This window comes from Lissotriton helveticus, chromosome 2_1, assembly GCF_964261635.1.
Source record: "Lissotriton helveticus chromosome 2_1, aLisHel1.1, whole genome shotgun sequence".
In the NCBI taxonomy this organism is placed as follows: Eukaryota; Metazoa; Chordata; class Amphibia; order Caudata; family Salamandridae; genus Lissotriton; species Lissotriton helveticus.
Window position 1 is genome coordinate 2,045,303,621 of NC_136059.1, and position 12,513 is coordinate 2,045,316,133.

The following is a 12,513-nucleotide window of genomic DNA, read 5'->3' on the forward strand; positions in this document are numbered from 1 at the left end:
ACACTTATGGCAGCCAAAAGTAGTACAAAAGGGGGTGGCAATGGACAGAGCATCTGAACCAATCAAACACTCAAACCCAGGCAAAAGATCTGGGTTTGATCCATCACCGTTCTTTAGCCCACTCTGCCACCCCAGTTCAGACATGGCTATATGCAAATCAGTCTGACCCTGTGCCTCATGGGAACAGTCCAGCCCGAACTGCCAAGCCATGCCTTCCCTGGACCGGAAACAAGCTTCCGAGGACCGGTTTCTGGCATTACAGCCGTCTTCAGGCTGGCTTGCTTGAATCCAGTGGCAAAGTGAGCAAGGGACTCACGTCTGAGCATACCCTGCCACACTTATGGCGGCCAAAAGCGGTACAAAAGGGGGTCACTGGATTCAAGCAAGCCGGGCTGAAGACGGCTGCAATGCCAGAAACCGGTCCTCGGAAGCTTGTTTCCGGTCCACGGAAGACATGGCTTGGCAGTTCGGGCTGGACTGTTCCCATGAGGCACAGGGTCAGACTGATTTGCATATAGCCATGTCTGAACTGGGGGCTATCTGCGGAACGCGAAAATGTCAAATTATCGCAATTTCCGCGAGCGGAAGGGAATTTAATGCCTACTCTACACCCCTGCGGAAGGGGGGACCTAAATTGCATGTCCCCACATCATGTTGCGTATCAGTGAGTTTTGCATTAAAATCTCCACCCAAGAGAATCCCAATAGACCCATCCGAGCATTGCTGGCAATTTAGATTAGAAATAAAATCAAAAAGCTCAATAAAATTCCAATTAGGGGTTGAATGAAAATCATTATTATGGTAATCTACCAAATAAAAATAAACTCTCCTTTTGTAAAACACAACTTGATAGTTGCAGCTATTAGTTAATAAAACCTTAAAGCTCCCTCCAGCAGCAACGTTGATCCCAATGAAAAGGCCCCCCGATGGTTGGCCCACTTTGGGGCTGGAGGCAGCTACGCTAAAACAATAGAACCCTTCAATATATAGGTCGTAAGGGGCCCGGGTCTCCTGGTACATGACTATGTCTTGTTCCTTTATTAGACGCAGCCAGCCCCGATCGCCAAGCCTAGACTGTAGCCCTGCTACATTCCAACTTAAAATACTCAGGTCGGTTCCAATATTGGCCCTAGTTAAAAGTTGCTTATCATTATGAGCTATGAATGTGATGCCTGGGGAGACCTCCACATTGTCCTGCAAATCGACCATCAGTGGTGGTTGTCAGTCCTGGGCATCTAAACTGGAAAGTGCATGAAACCCATTGGTTACCAGAAATGGTGCATAAGCATCCCTATTAGGTATAAATAGTGGTTTATAAAAATAATCTAAGGGGAGCACACAGATGCCGGAGCTTGGTATGAATGCTCATGAATTCTCATGAATTCTTAATAAGCGACGAACCATGTGAGGTCTGCGGAATTTAAGAATAATAAAATCACCGTTTATGTTCTTGGCCGAGTGGCCAACCCACCCTACTCTTCTGGCCATAAGGATTTCCTTCATGTCAGAAGGGTGAAATCCTTTATGTTTACATAACCAGTCTACCAGTCTACAGATTTATTGCAGAGGTCTGCCCAAGACTCCCTCTGGCCCCCAGCAAGATTAGGAACGGCAGCCAAGACCAACACATAAGGACTTGAGGCCGGAGGTAGGCTCAGGACCTTGGATTTGGTCTCAGATGGGCACCCCTAAGGCAGTCCGTGGTATCCCTGCTTAAGTCATTTGCAGGTGTACCAGGCTCTAATGATTGTAGTGACTACTTCATGGATCTGAGTTTAAAATATTTGCATTATGCACTCAGAGCATATCTTGTCTATCCATCTGCTCAAGAGTGGGGTTCAACACAGGGAGTTCATTTGGATTACGACAAGTTGTGCAAATGTTTAACAAGGGGAGTATCTTTATATAGGACAAAACTCATCAATTGTAAGTCAGGCACATGTTTGTTAGCCACAGAGATTATAGGTATCCCCCCCCGACATCATTAGCAACATAGTTCACCTTACTGACACTTAAGTTGTCCATTACAGAGTCCATGCGCTTTAAATTAAAATTCATGTCAATCACCTCCTTAATATTAGGCAGTGTAGTTTCAAAGACTTTCATTGCAGACCCTACAAGGGCAGCTTCCCCAACAGTGACTATATTGATCTTGTTACAGGAAGGATTGGAAGTAGCATCTGTCTGGGTGCCTACGGAGTTAGTAATAATAGCCACATGTCAGCTGCATTGCTAACTGATTGACAACCTTTCGTGTTTTTAATTTTAGATGTTCCAACATTTCTCTTCCTTTTGATGGGTCGGGCATTTAATTTGGCATTCCTTTGGGACTTAGCAACCTGCGCCCTAGTGTTAATACAGGGCACACCTGGAACAGCCATGTTAGATGCATCCAAGCTTAACGGAGGTGAATTTGAGGAAGCAGGACAAATCTTCGCTGGCGATATGCTTTGTGGGTTTGAGTATGTTCCACTGTCAGAAGTGGCACCACCTAGTCATAGACGGGACTGTAGTGTAGCAGGGTCCAGGGACAACCATCTCTCTTTCAATTCAATTTTGTGGGTTAACAAAGACTCTGCCCTCACAATTAATGCATCTAACGTCCCGGCTACTCCTCTGTGCTTGCTCATTTTGTAATAGCAAAGTTTAGTGACCCAACCATGAAGCCACAAGACAACGCAATGGCAGACAAGGCGATACAGATGACTTCATGTTACCTTGAGGCTGGGTAGGTGAGGTGAGTGCCTGATGGTAAATGTCAGTGGGGTGGCCCAGCTGGCCTCTTCCGCCCCCTGATGGGCACAGACGGGCCTACCTTGGTCTGGGCTTCGTCCGGGCTATGTCCCGTGCGCGTCCCGCACCGTGGTGGGAGAGGCAGCGCTATAAGCGCGATGATGAGCACCTCCCCCCCATGGCAGCAGCAGAGCATTCTGGGACCTGTAGTCCCCTTCTGTGATGTTGACCCCCTCGCGGGAATGCCTAACTCAGGGAGAGTTGGCCCTGGGACTCCTGTCCCACTAGGGCGTGCAGAGTGTGCAGCAAGGAGGATAATGTGAGTGAAAACTCAAAATAGAGTGTGTAAGGTAACACTTGTCCTTTCTCTATTTCTATTCCTTATTGGGCATCATCAAAAACTTTTATTTCGGCAGTGCTCCACAAGATCGCAAGCCCCGAAACTGACCAGAATCGCTTTTTACCCCGGGTGGTCACAAACCGGCAACTTCTGGGCTAATAATTACTTTGTGAAGTCAAACGTTTCATGACACGCATTGTATGTGCATGGTGTGGAAAACCAGACTGGCGTCCCTCTCACACAACGAAGATTCAGGTGATATGGAACTGCAAGCATTGTCAAAGCACAAGCCCCACCTCCCCAGGCAGCCCGCCAGAGATCGCGGCATACAAAGGGGCCGCAAGTTTCAACCGTTTCACTAACGGCTCCACACCACTATTTGTGTTAAATTCCTAAATTCAAAAGAAGTAAAACCCAGCAAAATGACACAGTGCTAAATGAATTTTTGAATTTTTTGATTCACATCTAAAATAATCATTCTTTACTAAATTACATTTTTATTCAAACACATATTAGTATTTCTGTTTGTTTTAAGAAATGAAATACATATCAAACCAACAAGAAGAAACATTCACACTGTACACAGAGTACTTATCTGCAGGAGCAACAGCAAAAAAGAAGGCTGTGTGTTAGGGGTTCTGAGGTTTTATTTAGTGAGATTTCGAAATCTCTCTCTTCTATAAAGATGCTGCTGAAGTAGTAGCAATAAGGATTATTGCATAATGTTAGCCTCTGGGTCTTGCCATAAAATCATGGATGAGCCATTTCAGCATAACCTGCTTATTCAAATTCAGCTCCCTTTTCAATTTTTATCCAAACCCAGTACCAAGAAGAAAAGAACTTTAATAAAAAACATCAGTGTTCAGAAAAATCAGGGAGCTTTCCATTTGAAGAACGAAACTGTTTTGTTTTTCATGATGAGACATAAATAGCTATGAAGCTTTGAAGTAAAATTGGAAGGATGGAGAAAATATAACCCTAGTGACTCTCTCAATAGCATGGTTAAAATAATTTTCTTAACTATATACTTTTACAATTAGGTTTAAGAGTCAATTAAACATTGGAAGGCGAAAAGGGCTGTCGCCTGCTGGTCAGATAAAGTAGAGTAACCGCACTCTTAAGACACATTAATTTGCTATAATTGAATACACAGTCTGGAAATGTCAAGCAGACGTTGCAACACTTCTCCCTCACCATGTTATATCCCAAGTGCACATATGCTAATTGATTGTTATTCAGAGACTCCCTGCTAATGCATTCAAATAGAAATGAACGAGATGTGTTGTGCTGTGTATTTGTGCAGCTAGCATGAAATGTCTCTGCACTGGGCGCTACCCATTTGAGAATTGAGCTCTAACTGACTTTAAATGTTAGTGAGCTGATTAGCATTGAATTTCAGTCTTTCAAGTTATGTGTGTTGATTATAGACAATCTGCTCTACAGAAGTACCAACTGTGGATATTTAGCTCTACCGAGTTTACAATGACATTATGCAAGGGTTCAAATTCTCATTATTTAACTTCTTATGAAAGCACAGCAGAACCTCAACAAATGTTAAAGCAGGTTGTGATCAGCATTTGCCATCAATGTCCCATTAAGGAAACATGTACCACGGTCTCATATTGACAGTTTTTTTGATGACAGTTGATACTGGTAGGAAAGACATTTCAATGGGTTAATGTGCCTGTCTCAAACTGACTTCTGGTTATATTTACTAGAGTGAAAGCACATAGACATTTCCCTAATGGGCTGTGTGAGAAGATGGTTTTGTCCATTTAATCCACTCATATTTTTCGCTTTTTGATCAACTGTTTTTTTACCTTTTATTGTGGGAGCTCACCCATGGTAAACTCATGGTAAAATAGACTGAGCTTGTTTACAGCCAATGTCCGGCTTTTAAGATAAGGCCACTGCAATGCAGCGAGGTTAAGAGACACTTAGCTGTTTACATGTGAACGCAGGTCCACATGCATGTGCACATATTTAAAAGCTGGCCGGAGGAAACTCCTGTTGTTCACATCGCAGGAACTTTGCGCGGGTAGAAGGTACTCTGCAGGGTTGGGTATTAACCTTCGATAGGCCTTATAATGTTGGGGTGTGCAGATAGGGAAAGTCTGTGTGCTTTACTGTCTGAGCTGCACTGACAATCCGCAATACACTATGGGGAGTCCTGCTTTTGAGTGCCGCTCCAATTCTCCTTGGTCTTAAGACAACAGGGTTATGCCAAGGTAATCATAATAATTATCCATATTTGTAAAGCGCAAACATATCCCCCCTTAAGGTTTCAAGCCAAGGGGCTTTTGGAGAGATTAAGTGAGCTATTGTCCAGACTGACATGATGCTGAGCTGAGCTGCCACTGGCACCAGGGATCGAACCCCCGGTGCCGGCTGTCATTTTAATCATTCCCTTGACTGGAGTTATCGCTCTACAGCTGGGAGTGCTGAGTTCTCCAAGGGCCAAGACTATGGTTGCATAAAGAAGGTCAGCATACATTTTAATTTGGTAATAACTCTCCAGGGATGAAAGTTGTAATTACAAGTGTACTTATTCCAAAGGAGAAGCTTTTTAGGAGCTTTGTTAAAAGTGCAGTATCATTAAAAGTGTATTCTGCAAACACCCTCCAAGGGTGAGAGTCTATAATTACACAGGTGTTGTGATTATAACTGGCTTGTTTTCAGTTGCTATGTTTAAACTGCGTATATATCATGCTAAAAGTAATTTTGATAGCACACATCTCTTAGACATACATAGAGATGTTCCTTTATGAGTGTTTTAATGTAGTAATGACGCTGACAACCACTCATATGCAAAGTATGCATGCTTTATTGCTAATTTTAAGGGAGTTCATTCAAAGGGATATCGCATTATTGTATCTTAATACAAGTGAATGTTCTGATGTGATTTGCTGGTCTAGATCTCCCTTAGTGAGGGGTGAGAGTGATTACGCAAGGTCCTCAAGAAGTAATTCCATCCGCTTGCATATATTTGTAAATTGCTGCATAGTATTGCAGAGTGTGTGTGTAATGAATGTACTTTTTCCTATTTCAAAAGAAAAACCACAGACCGGACAATTATGATTTGAGTGTTGTTACTGTGTATCTGTGAATCGTGATTACTAGTCTACACCACCTCCCTTGAGTAGGCTTTGGACTGTGCTGCAACGCTACCCTATGTCAAGTGCTACAATGGTGTGTTTGGTACCCAGTGGAGGACAAATGTAGAGCCATTACTCGTGCAGGCTACACAGTCAATGGTGCATTTTCTAATAGGCTAGATAATGTAATCGGCATTTTCACTATTTATATGTCTGTTTGGTTTTCAGTTATCTACATTTCTTGTGTCATACAAGGGATATAGTACCCCCTGTCATACATTATAAAGATATTCCAAGTAACAGAGGAGTTCCATAATAATATAGATGAATGAGGCTGAAGGCTGAGTTTCTTTGTAAGGTTTGGAGGTCCAGGGTGACTTGCAATATCCTTATAATGTACGGCAGAGGGTGCTTTACCTCCAATAATACATAGTCACATCTGAACCTTTTCCACAAACTAATTAAATCCATTGGGGTAGATTTCCTAACAAGTCACACAGCGCAACAAGACAACTTGCTGTGGTGCGCTACATTGCGTGACAGGGAGAGAGCAGGACTGCACCATGTATACTAGGATATGACTCAGTCCTGCTCTCTCCCTGTATTGGCACTCTGAGTGCAGCCTATCACTTTCACTGGCACCCTTGAGCCATGGTGCAAGTGTGCCTGCATTACTAGCAGGATTGTTTGTTTGTAGGAAGGGACACCTTCCTGCACATAATCAATCCTCTGAAGCTTATTCCTACATCTATGTGTTCTACAGAATGCAGCACACATAGAAAGAGGTAAAAACGAGGAAAAAACAAACATATTTCTTCCTGTTACCGATAGTATTTTGACTGATTCTCATTTTTAGTATGTTAGTAAATCAGGGAATGCGCCCCAAAACAGTGGGTGCAGGTATGGGAACACCCATGCTCCATCCATGGAATGCCTTCTCAGGGAAGAGTAACTCAAGGCAGAGACTCGCGCTTACATGTCTTAAGGGACATTTTGAGGGTTTTGCGAGTCCTGGGGCAAATGGATTTTCAGGGCCCTTGTTCAGAAGAGCTTTGAATTTATCATCCACTTCAGCTGTTTCATGTCCTCTTTGGGCACGTCACTGACAGTGCACAGCCACACTTGTACAAATTTTAAATGTGTTTACATCTAATATTTAGGGTTAGCGAGTTGTGTTTTCAATATTGTAAAACAGTAGAAGCTCACTAATTTTATTGCAAATAATCTCTGTGACACCCTCCCATTTCTCATATGTGAGGTCCTGTTTTGATCCAAATGATTCTTTTGTATGGATGTTGCATGAACAAACACAACATTTTGCTGTAATAGACTCTCATACATTACCCACATTAAACATAAATTAAAAGAAAATGGCATTTAAAACAATTTGTCTTAGAATTATGCAAGGTCATCAGAGCAAGACTCTCTGCAGAACAGAGCTGGAGCTTTAACGGGACCCCCTGAAGAGATGGTTCCCTGGGCCAGAGCCCACCTCGTCGATGCCTTTAAACGTCGCTGCTTGTGTTACTCCAGATTTACTGAGCCATGCAAGGTGGCTTTGTGTGGCTTTGCAATACTCACTGAAGCCTCGTGTTACCTAGTGCAACCTTGCATGACTCAATGGCAATGAAAAGGCTTCGTAAACCTTGGCCTTAATAGGTAGATCTTTATATAAAAGAGAAAGCAAAACTGAATTTCCTAAATACATCAAAAAAGCTGTGGGATATTTGTTGGAAGATACTAGAATCAGTTTAATACAAGCAATTGTTTTGATAAAAAAAGGTGTGGTAGCTGGGTATAGGTAGAAACATGCAGAAAGATTGTAACCTTTCCATAATTACCTGAAGAGTGCAAAGAAAATTGTTCCTGTAAAGCTAGAAAGGCAAAGTGGAAAGAAAAGCCACATTTTGTTTTGGTACGAAATCAGCTATTCAATTATGCTCTGTGAACTGACCTGCCTTTCCGTATGGCTGCTGGCAGAAGGCATTGTGGTGTCAGAATTCAACTGTAATCACCTATTACAGTCTAAAGTCGCCGATGATAAAGAAATTAGAAACAGGTTTTTATCCATGGATTGCAGAATCCCATGTCTTGTACTGTAGCATGTACATACAAAAACCAGTGTCATGTATATTTGTTTATTGTTGTTGATATATATATATATATATATATATATATATATATATATATATATATATATATATATTACCTACTGGCGGTCACCAGTAGGTAGTTATAGTTAGGACCTAGTTTCCATAGTAAATTCCCAACATTCTATTTGGAATAACTTTGGCGCCGGTTGATGAATCTTCGCGAATTTCTCAAAGTAGATGGCCCGCTCTGCTCCGCTCTGCTCCGCTCCTTCCCTGAAAGGTTTGGGGGGATTTGTCAAGTGGGGGCTGAGGAAAAAGGGTGGTCCCAAAACATGTTTTCCCCTTGTTATTTTCCATAGGACGATTAGACACGGCTACAGCCTGAACTGCTGAATGGAATTATAAAAAATTTGGCAAAATTGTAGAGTCGGATTCGCAGATCACTCGTTTGCTTAAATGGTGTAAATCCCTCCAGTAGTTCCTGAGAAAATCAAAAGAAAAAAATATATATATCTAGGAGCGCGCACCGTGCGCGCACCATGCGTGTATCGGTTGTGCGTGAGCGGAATTCTGATTTGTTGTTAGACGTCTGTCAACATTCCAATCGGTCGAAACCAGGAAGTGTTGGCCGCCATTTTGTGTCTCCGAGGCAGAAGAGAGCCAAAAACAAAAGTGGAGAACGTGAAAAGGGGGCAGGGTAGAGACTTCCTGACCCCCTAGGCCTTCTCAGGGGGTCCCTAAAGGACCCCGAAGGCCCCCCCCAAAAAATTTTGTTTTTTAAATCGCGGGGTACGCGCACGGTGCACGCACTCGTATGCGCATGGTGCGCGCACATTGGCAAAAAAAGACAAAAAATATACAGTTAGGTACCAAGTTTGAGTGTTTAGATGTTAGTTGGCTCTAAAAAGAGCCGTTGTGTTCATTGAGTTTCTTTTGTACCTACAAGTAAGTACCGATGCAGAGTTTAAAGTTCAAGAGGAAGACTCTGATCCCCTCATCTGTGAAATGTACACCGTCTCCTCTATAAATGCCTTGCATGTTGTAACGCAAGTTGTTGTGGTATATAGAACCCATACCATAGTCTCTGAGGAAAGCAGAAACAGACTTATTCACATGTTTACTTGCTTTCTCAATCTGCGGACAATATTGGTTGGACCAGTTCCATTTTTGCCTTTGGCATATATTAGAATATACAAAGGCAGTTTGTGGAAAAAGTGACATCAATTGCCCAAAGGTATCCTTTAAAAGCATTTCCAGACCTACCCCAGTCAAAGTGCCTAGGTCATTGCCACCACAGTGCACAATTGTGAGGTCAGGGTGTGGGAGATGCAAAAAGGATTTTACCAATGGCATCAATTGGTGACATCTCAATCCTCTCTGGCCAATCCACATAATATCCACATTTGGTAAATCAAGGTTGTGAAAGCATCTATTTGCTGCATAACTTTCACTCCAGAAAATATAGCTGTGTCCCAAAATCCACACTCTAAGCATCTTGAAGGGAGATCTGGTTGTACTCAGATGGTCCCTGGAAATGAAATGGCAGTTTGAAAAGTAGAAGTTTAGAAAAAAATGTGGATGAGATTCAGTGTACTTTAAAAAAAAGAAACGATTGGTGGTATCTGAAAATTCAACATTGAAAACTAGGGTGCATTGTACTGTTTTTTAAAAGGAGTAATGCTAATGGTTGAGAAAAAGTCATTGAAAGGAACATTGCACAGGATAAGCTGGTATATTGAGAAGTCAAACACCCGTGCTGGTTTGATTTGTAACATTGTGTGATGAACTTTTTGCCTGTGTGTTCAGTTAGGTGTTCTATGGAGTGTTACCATGGTAACAGGCAGAGATAGCAGTGGGGGACGGTTGAATATTATGTGGGTTTGAAAGTGTTGAAATGTAGAACCAATTACAATGTTAGTTTAGTTTTGAATTTGTGTGGGAAGAAATTTCATTGGTTATCTACATGAATATGTGTGGAAAATGAGAGGGAAGCAATGCCATTCTTTGGTTCCAGTGACTGGTGTACAATTCAGAGATTCTGCTTAAGAAAATCTGGTGTGTGAGTGACATTGTTCTATATCTACAAAAGCATTTTTAAAGGTGAGTTGTTAATTTCTAAGGGGATCTATGTTGTGCACTTTAAGTTAATAAGACATATGTGTTCTAATGTGGAAGCAGGAGTTTATTTGTATAGAGTCTGATTCTGAATGTGTCTGCTTTGGGAAAACATTGTGATAGGAGCATTTGGTATGTTAATGTGTTTGAGGAGATTTTTTTTGCAGTACAGGGCTGTTGTTAAAAATGTAGAGTGTGTACATGAAGTGGTCTAACCACTTATACACTTGTATATCAGGGTTAGAATTCTCAGATAGTCTCCTTGCAGTCTAGTAAACATTCTGGGTGTGCTGCCCAAATGCCAGAGAAAATCTTTCATTAGCAGATAGTAATCATTTCAGTGAATTGCACGGGATATTTTGATTTGTATTGAATCACAGTGTGAGTCAGTATTCGTTTCAGAAAATTGGGGCAGAATAATTTGCTTAGTTGATGTGTTTAAAAATATGGGAATACATGTACTCATGAAGTGAGTCAGGCTTTAGGACATGTAGTACTAGAAAGTCCTATGCAGTATGTCTGTCAGGCCTCTTAATTCCCAAATAGTCTCCATGCTGTGTAATAAAGATCCTGGGTGTGCTGTAGAAATGCCATAGCAACTCTCTCTGTAGCATGTAGTAATCATTCCAGTGAATTGCAAGGGATATTTTTATTTGTCTAGTATCACAATGTGAGTCAGTGTGTTTTTGGGAATATTGTGAATGAATCACTTGCTCGGTGCATGTGTTTGCAGACATGAGAATACATGTACTCTTGGAGTGAGTTATGCTTTAGGACATGCAGTGCTTTATACTCCTAGTCCTTGCATGATACCATACACTGCCCAAACACAACTGTATTGCTCTAAACTCAGAAATATCAATCCCACCATGACCCCCTACAGTGCTCGAACACCACTGCAGTGTCCTAAACCCTGAAACACTATTCTTAGCAAAACCTGCTAAACTCTTTCAACACTACCGCACTGCTCTAAACCCTGTAACACCATTCTCAGCGAATGCCCCTATAATGTTGAAACACCACTGCACTGCCCTAAACCCTGAAACAGCACTCCCTGCATGATCTCCCATACTGCCCGAACACTGCTGCTGTGCCTTAAACTCTGGAGAAAAAAAACGCTATACCCACTACACTGGGTGAATACTACTGTAGTTTTCTAAACCCTGAAACAGCACTCCCAGCAAGACCCTCTTTCACTGTAGTAATCATTTTACTGAATTGCAAGGGATACTGTCATTTGTCTAAAATCACATTGTGAGTCAGTATTCATTTCAGAAAATTGTGGCAGAATAATTTGCTTAGTTGATGTGTTTACAAATATGGGAATACATATACTCATGAAGTGAGTCAGGCTTGAGGACATGTAGTGCTAGAAAGTCCTATGCAGTATGTCTGTCAGACCTCTTAATTCACAAATAGTCTCCATGCTGTGTAGTAAAGATCCTGGGTGTGCTGTAGAAATGCCATAAGAACTCTCTCTGTAGCATGTAGTAATCATTTCAGTGAATTGCAAGGGATATCTTTATTTGTCTAGAATCACAATGTGAGTCAGTGTGTTTTGGGGAATATTGTGACAGAATCACTTGCTTGGTGCATGTGTTTGCAGACATGGGAATACATGTACTCATGGAGTGAGTTAGGCTTTAGGACATGCAGTGCTTTATACTCCTAGCCCTGACATGATACCGTACACTGCCCAAACACAACTGTATTGCTCTAAACTCAGAAATGTTAATCCCACCATGACCCCCTACAGTGCCTGAACACCAATGCACTGTCCTAAACCCTGAAACACCATCCCTAGCAAAACCTGCTAAATTCTTTCAATACTACTGCACTGCTCTAAACCCTGAAACACCATTCTCAGCGAATGGCCCAATAATGTTGAAACACCACTGCACTGCCCTAAACCCTGAAACAGCACTCCCTGCATGATCTCATACACTGCCCGAACACTGCTGCTGAGCCTTAAACTTACTTATGGAGTGAACCAGACTTTAGTATATATAGTGCTTCTAATTGCTATGTAGTATGCTATAAGTGGTCTATAATTGTAAAAAAAAAATTACATTTGTTTTTCTTCACAACAGATTTTAATTATCTACAGAAAGAAAAACCATTATGCCTTCAAAGAGTG